Genomic DNA, 10,840 nt, shown 5'->3' on the forward strand with positions numbered 1-10,840 from the left:
TGGATTAGGGGGTGTCCGGATGGCCGGACTATACCTTCAGCTGGACTCCTGGACTATGAAGATACAAGATTGAAGACTTCGTCCCGTGTCCGGAAGGGACTTTCCTTGGCGTGGAAGGCAAGCTTGGCGATACGGATATGTAGATCTCCTACCATTTTAACCTACTTTGTGTAACCCTAACCCTCTCCGGTGTCTATATAAACCGGAGGGTTTTAGTCCGTAGGACAACATACAAAACAACAATCATACCATAGGCTAGGTTCTAGGGTTTAGCCTATCCGATCTCGTGGTAGATCTACTCTTGTACTACCCATATCATCAATATTAATCAAGCAGGACGTAGGGTTTTACCTCCATCAAGAGGGCCCGAACCTGGGTAAAACTTCGTGTCCCTTGCCTCCTGTTACCATCTGGCCTAGACGCACAGTTCGGGACCCCCTACCCGAGATCCACTGGTTTTGACACCGACATTGGTGCTTTAATTGAGAGTTCCTCTGTGTCGTCGCCGTTAGGCTTGATGGCTCCTACGATCATCAATGGCGATGCAGTCCAGGGTGAGACCTTCCTCCCCGGACAAATCTTCATCTTCGGCGGCTTCGCACTGCGGGCCAATTCACTTGGCCATCTGGAGCAGATCGAAAGCTATGCCCCTGGCCGTCAGGTCAGATTTGGAAGTTTAAACTACACGGCTGACATCCGCGGGGACTTGTTCCTCGATGGATTCGAGCCACTGCCGAGCGCGCCGCACTGTCACGACGAGCATGATCTAGCTCTGCCGCCGAACAGTGCCCTGGAGGCCGCACCCACATTGGCTTTGACCCTTAATTCGGAGCCAACTGCGCCGATCGAGGATGGGTGGTTAGATGCCACCTCGGGGGCTGCGATCCCAACGGCGATCGAGCCGAACACCAGCCCCGCACTCCGCGAGACTCATGACTCCAAGGAGCCGGACTCCTCTCCGGACTCTGAACCCTCCGCGCCCCTGCCGATCGAATCCGATTGGGCGCCGATCATGGAGTTTACTGTCGCGGACATCTTTCTGCACTCGCCTTTCGGCGATATTCTGAAGACACTAAAGTCTCTCTCTTTATCAGCAGAGCTCTGGCCGGACTACGGTCAGCAAGGTTGGGATACGGACGATGAAGAAATTCAAAGCCCACCCACCACCCACTTTGTAGCCGCTGTCGACGATTTAACCGACATGCTCGACTTCGACTTCGAGGAGGTATGGACGCCGATGCAGGAGACGATGAAGAACCAGCGCCTATTGGGCCCTGGAAAGCCACCTCGTCATACGACATATACATGGTGGACACCCCAAAAGAAGGAGATGGCGATGGAACAACGGAGGATGACCCCTCCAAGAAACAGCCTAAGCGCCGGCGTCAGTGGCACCGCTCAAAATCCTGCTAGAGCAAATACGACGATTCCAGCACGGGAGATAATAATACTCCGGAGAGTGCCGAAGAAAACCCCCCTCCAGCAAGATTCAGCACAGGAGGATGGAGAAGCCAGCCCTCATGAGAGAGCGGCAGACAGAGAGGTCGAGGACGATAACTATATGCCTCCCTCCGAAGACGAGGCAAGCCTCGACGACGACGAATTCGTTGTGCCAGAGGATCCCGTCGAGCAAGAGCGTTTTCAACGCAGGCTTATGGCCACGGCAAGAAGCCTCAAGAAAAAACAGCAACAACTTAGAGCTGATCAAGATTTGCTAGTCGACAGATGGACTGAAGTCCTTGCGACCGAAGTGCATAAACTCGAACGCCCCTCCAAGAGCTACCCAAAGCGCAGGTTGCTACCCCGATTAGATGAGGAAGCACTTAAACCTACATCACCAGCACTTGATACGGCCGACCGGCCACCTCGTGGCCATGACAGAGAGGCCTCTCGGCCCTCCACTCAAGCCGCACCCCGTACCAAGGCACGGGAAAATGCGCCAGACCAGCGAGATATGTTGGAGGACAAGGCAAGGCAGACAAGATCGATCTACGGACCGCGTGGGCGCGCCACGACTCAAGACGATAACCGTCACGCCGGACACAAATCTGGTAGGGCCGAACACAGTAGACAAAGCTCATTGGAGCTACATTGTGATATAGCCCAGTAGAGAGGCGCCGCACACCCACTATGCTTCACAGACGAAGTAATGGATCATCAAATCCCCGAGGGTTTCAAACCCGTAAACATCGAATCATATGATGGCACAACAGATCCCGCGGTATGGATCGAGGATTATCTCCTTCATATCCACATGGCCCGCGGCGATGATCTCCACGCCATCAAATACCTCCCACTCAAGCTTAAAGGACCAGCTCGGCATTTGCTTAACAGCTTGCCAGCAGGATCAATCAGTTGTTGGGACGACCTGGAAGCCGCATTCCTCGACAATTTCCAGGGCACTTATGTGCGACCACCAGACGCCGATGACCTAAGCCACGTAATTCAGCAGCCAGAGGAATCGGCCAGGCAATTCTGGACACGGTTCCTAACAAAGAAAAATCAAATAGTGGACTGTCCGGACGCAGAGGATCTAGCAGCCTTCAAGCACAATATCCGTGACGAGTGGCTTACCCGGCACCTTGGACAGGAAAAGCCGAAATCTATGGCAGCACTCACGACACTCATGACCCGCTTTTGCACTGGAGAAGACAGCTGGCTTGCTCACAACAACAATATGACCAAGAACCCTGGTAATTCGGATACCAGGGACAGTAGTGGCAGGTCGCGTCGCAACAAGCAGAAGCGCCGCACTAACGGCAACAATGCTGAGGGTACGACAGTTAATGCCGGATTCAGAGGCTATAAATCTGGTCAGCGGAAAAAGCCATTCAAAAGAAATCCTAGGGGCCCGTCCAGTTTGGACCGAATACTCGACCGCTTGTGCCAGATACATGGCACCCCCGAAAAGCCGGCCAATCACACCAACAGGGATTGTTGGGTGTTCAAGCAGGCAGGCAAGTTAAATGCCGAAAATACAGACAAGGGGCTACATAGCGACGACAACGAAGAGCCCCGACCGCCGAACAACAATGGACAGAAGGGTTTTACCCCATAAGTGCGGACGGTGAACATGATATACGCAACCCACATCCCCAAGAGGGAGCGGAAGCGCGCGTTAAGGGACGTATACGCGGTAGAGCCAGTCGCCCCAAAGTTCAACCCATGGTCCTCCTGCCCGATCACCTTTGATCGAAGGGACCATCCCACTAGCACCTGTCATGGCGGATTCGCCGCATTGGTTTTAGACCCAATTATTGACGGATTCCATCTCACTAGAGTCCTTATGGACGGCAGCAGCAGCCTGAACCTGCTTTACCAGGATACAGTGCGGAAAATGGGCATAGATCCCTCGAGGATTAAGCCCACCAAAACGACCTTTAGAGGCATAATACCAGGTGTAGAGGCCAACTATACAGGCTCAGTCACACTTGAAGTGGTCTTCGGATCTCCGGATAATTTCCGAAGCGAGGAGTTAATCTTCGACATAGTCCCATTCCACAGTGGCTATCACGCACTGCTTGGACGAACCGCATTCGCCAAGTTCAATGCGGTACCGCACTACGCATACCTTAAGCTCAAGATGCCAAGCCCTCGAGGAGTAATTACAGTCAATGGAAACACTGAACGCTCCCTCCGAACGGAGGAGCACACGGCGACCCTTGCATCGGAAGCACAAAGCAGCCTCTCCAAGCAATTCTCCAGTCCGGTCATTAAACGTCCGGACACCGTCAAGCTCGCCCGGAGTAACCTACAACAAGGCCGCCTGACACGTTTCGAGCAGGCGTAGCAATGCGGCCCCAACCCCAGCCCTCGCAAAAATGCGATATCAGTGCTTCGCGTACATAACTACGCTCTAGAAATACCATGGGTACAGGGGGAGGGGCACCATCACGGCACGCCAGAAACACGACTTAAACCGCACCAGGGGCTACCGATTTTTTAATTTTCTCTTACTTTCAGGACTCCACTCTTCAGAAGGCATGTTCGGCAGTTCAATTGCCGCACAAACGATGCAAGAACCAAGGAAGCAGACAAGCCATGCTGCATTACGGAACTCCCAGGTGGTCTCTATCACGAGCAGTATACCTGTTTCGCATACCATTCCGCATCCCGCCCCTGGAACGGACATGTTCAATAGTCCAACCTTTTGATTATCGCATTATTTGTATCGTTCTGCTTTGATCACAGCCCTTTTTAATAAACAATGCATAGCTTTTGTCTATTTTTGCATTACTCTTTTCTACAAATATATGTTCCTTAACGACATGTTGCACCCGTACACTTTGGTACGGCCAAAATACGCCAGGGGCTTTAGTACCCCTCAATATGGTGTGATAACTCCGAACACTTTAACAAGTGCGGCACCCCGAACTTATAGCATTATATGCATCGGCTCCAAATCATGTCTTGGGTCAATAGTTGGGTTTGCCCGACTCCTATGTTTTGGTGCCTTACGTTCCGCTATATCGACTAAGGTAGCACTAGGAGAACTACTGCGATTGTGCCCCAGTTGAGCTGGGTCGAGCACCTCAGTAGAGAAAGCTAAAACTGACTGTCATGATGAAGCGAGAGCTGGTCGCTGTTCGAGAGGTTTTTCGAGTCCCTAAAGACTTATGCCGCTTAGAGCGAGGAGCCGGCTCTCTCCGGCCAAGGCGTGGATAGCGCCCCGAACTCGGTCTTCCGAATACCAGGGGCTTCGCCGAAATTTAAAATTATAGAATTCTATTGCTAAGTGAGAGTGTTCAAGCATTATAGTCCGATTGCCTTGTTCATTGTGCTGAGCACCTCCCTCGAAGGACCCAAACATGGGAAAAAGAGCGCTCAGGTTTATCCCCGAACACCCCAGCACTAGCGGCATGGGGGCAGAAGCCGACGACTCGCCATCTCTCAGAATTGATAAACAGCCGCACAGAAGGTAATGTTTTAAATTCCAACAGCATTGCTTAAGCGCATATGAACAAGTTTTCAGCGCACAGGACAAAACGAGCGAGTTTTACTAAAAAATTACATCCCTGGAACATTCATCCGCCATAAGGCGGGCACCCTTCAGAACATCCTTATAATAATTCTCGGGCTTGCGATGCTCTTTCCCCGGCGGTGGCCCGTCCTTCACAAGATTCTCAGCATCCAGCTTGCCCCAGTGCACCTTAGCACGGGCAAGGGCCCTACGGGCACCTTCAATGTAGACGGAGCGCTTGATGACTTCGAGCCTTGGACATGCCTCCACCAGCCGCCGCACCAGCCCAAAATAGCTCCCAGGCAGAGCCTCTCCAGGCCACAGCCGAACCATGAGGCCCTTCATGGCCTGTTCGGCCGCCTTGTGGAGCTCGACCAGTTGCTTCAGCTAGTCGCTCAGGGGCACGGGGTGTCCGGCCTCAGCATACTGAGACCAGAACACCTTCTTTGTTGAGCTGCCCTCCTCGGCTCGATAGAATGCGGCGGCATCGGACACACTACGGGGAAGATCTGCGAATGCTCCTGGAGAGCTCCGGACTCGGGTAAGTAACAAGTAACTTACGCTTATGTGTTTGCTTTGCATAAAGAATGCCTTACCCGTCGCTATCTTTTTCACCGCATCCAACTCCTGGAGGGTCCTCTGGGATTCGGCCTTGGCAGACTTGGCATTTTCAATAGCCACCGCGAGCTCGGACGCTCGCGTCTTTGAGTCAAGCTCCAAACTCGCATGTTTTTCCATGAGAGCCTGAAGCTCTTGCCGCACCTCGCCAACCTGGGCCTCATACTTCTCCCGCTCGGTGCGCTCCGTGGCCGCCCTCTTCTCGGCCTCGAGCAGCGCTTGCTTAAGGGTCGCCACCTCAGACGTGGCCCCTACAATAGCCATGATAATCCTATTATTTTTTTGCAATTGCACCTTTTTTATATATATTTAAACAAGGTATTTCTTACCTTCCTTGTCCTCGAGCTGCTTCTTGGCACGCCCGAGCTCTTGCTCGGACTGCTCGAGGTTCTGCTTTAGCGTGTCCACTTCCGTAGTCAGTGCGGCAGACGCCAGCAGGGAAGCCTGCATACGCATATTGACTCCTTTTTGTTAAGACTCCTGCGAATTTTATTTGATCCTCTATTCGGCTTTTCTTCTCGAACACCAAACAGAGCATCAGGGGCTACTGTCTATGCAGTAATATTATTTACACATTCTTTACTTACCTCAAAGCCTGTTAAAAGGCTAGTACAAGCTTCAGTCAGTCCGTTCTTGGCGGACTGAACCTTCTGGACCACCGCACTCATAATGGTGCGGTGCTCCTCGTCGATGGAGGCGCCTTTAAGTGCCTCCAACAGATTGTCCGGCGCCTCCGGTTGGATGGCGGTCACCGGCACGGAGGGCCTGCTCCTCTTGGAAGGAGGTCGCCCGCCGGACTCTGGAACCTTTGAAGGTTCTGGAGCGGTGTCCGGCCTAGAGCCGGACTTGGAGCCCTGGGGTTTTTTTCCCCTTCACTCCTGGAGTCCGGGAGGTTGCCTCGCGGCGCCTCCAGGACCACCTCCTCCTGGCTTGGAACCTGTTGGGACAACACTTCAGCGTCGTCCGTAGGGCGGGGGGAGGAAGCCGTCGGAAGCGAATTCACATCTGACGAGTCGAGTGAACCGCTCGATGACGCGTCGATCCAGTCTTTGGGTGGGCTGCATAATCATATTCGACATAAGGGAAAGCACTGCAATAAAGGAATACTATGAATTACTCTGGTATCCGGATACTTACGATTTCGCCAGGGGCTTGGCCCTGCGCGGCCACTCCTCTTCGCCGTCGTCGGCATTGGTGGAGTAGTCCGGAGGAAGGGTTTTCCCCTTCTTGAACCCTTAGGCCTCCCTAGTTGGGGCGGCCTTCCTTTTCTTCCCTTCCCCCCACTACTAGGGAAAAGGCTAGCAGCAGCGCGGGTTTTAGGCCTATCAGCAGCGCGGGTACCCGCGCTACCAATAAGGCGCTACAGCTAACTCTTAGTAGTAGCGCTGCCTGTACCCGCGCTACCACTATTGACTATAGCAGCATCGCTTTTCAGGAACGTGCTGCTATTACTTAGCTGTAGCGATTTCCCGGTCCAGCGCTACTGTTATATCTTTCACCATTTCCCCATTCCGGCTTCGATAAACTGCAATTTCCAGATACTAGGTACTACTAGATATCAATTTCATAAAGCATTATAGGTACTAGGTAGTACTCCCTCGGTTCGAAATTACTCGTCGTGGTTTGAACTAAAACCACGACGAGTAATTTCGAACCGAGGGAGTACTAGATAACAATTTCATATATACTCAACATGCATCCTCAAGCAGTACAAGGTGACATCGACGACAATCATCATATTTAGTTCTAGATGATATCGACGACGATCATCATATGTAGTTCTACATGATATCGACGACGATCATCATATGTAGTTCTAGATGATATAGCCACATACGCATATGTAGTTCTAGATGATATCGACGACGATCATCATCCTCAAGCCTGGGCGGTGGGTGTTCCTGATAGTAATTAGGATGGCCTATCCAGCACGAAGATTCTTGCCAACGAGGAATCTCTTCCACCCAACCGAGTTCGAGTGTGTGCGACCATCTGTGCCCATGCGGTAAGTACATGTGGTGACGGAGCCCCTTGGGGTAAGGCGTAGTCCAACTGAGCCTTCTTCATCAGGCTCGATACCACAACTCACAGATAGGTTCTTTGACAATCTCTGAATAAGAAAAACATATCAATTAATAAATAGCCTAAGCATGTGATCAGACTCTACACTAAAGTATATCATCGACTAGATTCCACAAATCATATCATTGGACTCTACACTAAGCATATCATCGGATTCACTAAGCATATAATCAGATAATTTGCATTTGTAAGTATAACAATAAAGCATATATATATCATCAAATTACTACATGCAGTACATTTAACATACCATTTCATGCCGATCGACCATGGTACTTGTCAGGCGGGTCACGAATGGCACCCCGACGAAGTCATCACGTGGCGGAATTATGTCCCATAGGTTGCACACCTCCTCCTCGCTCAGCCTCATTCTTTGAGCTATGATGGCTTCATGAAGTGGGTTCTCATCATCTTCATTGAGTGGGTCCTCATTATCTTCATCATCTTTGTTATCTTCATCATCTTCCACCAGGTTGATATAAATGACAACCAGCTTGGGTCTTTCTGCCCTGAAGGAGAATCTGATCAACTCACCACTAGTAAGACGCATGCGAGCGAGGAAACGGGCCCATCCATCTCCTCTAATCTGCGACATATTGCGTCCTTTCTCGACCTCCATAGTGTACGGCCCCCCAAGAGCCTCAAATGTCACAGTATCTCCTGTCAGCTTGTTGAATTTCAACCTCACATTGCATGGGACGATCTGTGTAAGAAAAGCAAAATGACACAATGCAGTAATGCCAACACTAAAAATATAATAGTTGTTACATTTCATCTAATTTCTTACCGCCGCATGATGAAAACTCAGATGGAAGTAGATGCCGAACAGCTTGCCAGTTGCAAGGTTGCTGGCGCACCTTGACTTGCACAGTCGACATAGTGGTGCTGGTGGTGGCGCCATTTTACTAAATCAACTAAATCAAAATGTTCTAAATCAACTAGCCTACTAAATCAACTAAATCAACTAGCCTACTAAATCAACTAAATCAACTAGCCTACTAAATAAACTAAATCAAAATGTTCTAAATCAACTAAATCAACTAGCCTACTAAATCAACTGAATCATATCAACCAAATCGACTAAATCAACTAGCATACTAAATCAACTAGCATACTAAATCCACTAGCATACTAAATCAACTAAATCAAAATCTTACATATGAAAGCCTACTAAATCAAAATGTATCAGGGAGGAGGGACAAGGAGGGGCGACTCGAGGAGGGAGAAGATAGTAGGACGGAGGAGGAAGGCGGAGCGAGGAGGGGCCGGCCGGCGGCGAGTGGAGGGAGGACGGATCAAGGAGGAAGGCGGAGCGAGGAGGGGGCGGCCAGCGGTGAGTGGAGAGAGGACGGAGGAGGAGGCCAGTACCGAGTCCAGCGAGGAGGATGAGGCTACAGCGGCGCAGATCGGGGGAGGGGCAACGGGGGAGGACCGGCTGCGCGGGGGGTGAGGCGGAGACCGTGATCGAGTGTGTGTGAGTGTGATCTGTGGATGAGGCGTGCTAGTGAGATAGTAGTTAATTTAGTAGTAGTGATTATTGCCAGAATGCGCTACTGCTACGTTACGTAGCAGTAGCGCTGTCTATTTTAATGCGCTGCTGCTATAACTGGCCTCGCGGCGGCGTCGTGGTAATTTTAGCAGTAGCGCCGCTTGGAGTGCGCGCGCTACTGATAAACTTGTTTCAGCAGCGAGTTTCCACAGCCCGCGCTACTGCTACTTAGCAGCAGCGCCTGATTTTATAGCGCGCTGCTGGTAAGTTTCTGTGTATAGGATTTTCCCTAGTAGTGCCTGCTAGAGGGGGAGAGGTCTCTTCTTCCTCCTCCTCGTCTTCGCGGGAGGAGTTCGTCTTGGAGCCGTCGGATGATGGATCCGACACCTCCTGGCACTGGGCAATCTTTCGAGTCCCCGTGGCCTTCTTCTTGGCCTTCTTCTCCGGCACCACATAGGGTGCCGGAACCAGCAGCTTCGCCAAGCGAGCGTCTATTGGGCCTTCGGGCAAAGGAGCCGGACAGTTGATCTGTCCGGACGTCTCCTGCCAATCCTGTCAAAGGTAAGGGAGTTTAGATCCCGCATGGAGTCAAACTATGAAAAAGTAATACCCTGTAAAAGGTAAAAATAGCTTACTGCACGAGCGTGACGCTGCGTGCTAAATCTGCGATCCTCGATAACGGATGCGGGGGCCTCGACGCCTTTGAAAAGCACCTTCCAGGCATCTTCGTACGTCATGTCGAAGAGCCTGCTCAGAGTTCGGTGCCGCGCCGGGTCGAACTCCCACAGGTTGAAAGCCCGTTGTTGACACGGGAGGATCCGGCGGATGAGCATAACCTGGACTACGTTGACAAGCTTGAGCTGCTTGTCCACCAGGGTTTGGACGCATGTTTGGAGTCCGGTCAGCTCTCCCTTTTTACCCCACGACAGGCCCGTCTCTTTCCAGGAGGTGAGCCGCGTAGGGGGTCCGGATCGGAACTCGGGGGCTGCGACCCACTTAGGGTCACGCGGCTCGGTGATGTAAAACCACCCTGATTGCCACCATTTTAGGGTCTCCACAAAGGAGCCCTCGAGCCATAAGATGTTGGGCATCTTGCCCACCATGGCGCCTCCGCACTCCGCACGCCGCCTGGTTGCTGCGCACCACCTTCGGCTTGACATTGAAAGTCTTGAGCCATAGGCCGAAATGGGGGCGGATGCGGAGGAAAGCCTCGCACACGACGATAAACACTGAGATGTTGAGGACATAGTTCGGGGCCAGATCGTGGAAATCCAGGCCATAGTAGAACATGAGCCCCCGGACAAATGGGTGGAGAAGGAAGCCCAGTCCGCGGAGGAAATGGGGGAGGAACACCACCCTCTCATGGGGCCTAGGGGTGAGGATGAGCTGCCCCTCTTCGGGAAGCCGGTGCGCAATGTCGTTAGACAAGTATCCGGTCTTCCTTAGTCTTTTGATATATACGTCCGTCCGTAACGGAGGAGACCATCCACTTGCCTCCCGCTCCGGACATGACTAGAGAAGGTTGAGGTGGGGAGTGCGGACTTGGGCGTTGGAGCTTGAGTGCGCGAAAATGGATAGGCAAAGGAGGAAGAAGGCGTAGGTGAAAAGGCGGATCCTTATCCCCTTATATGGGTGGACGCGACTATGCGTCCCCACCAGCCCGGTAAAACTCGCTTATCTCCCAAGCACTA

This window comes from Triticum aestivum, chromosome 4A (genome assembly GCF_018294505.1).
Source record: "Triticum aestivum cultivar Chinese Spring chromosome 4A, IWGSC CS RefSeq v2.1, whole genome shotgun sequence".
Lineage (NCBI taxonomy): Eukaryota > Viridiplantae > Streptophyta > Magnoliopsida > Poales > Poaceae > Triticum > Triticum aestivum.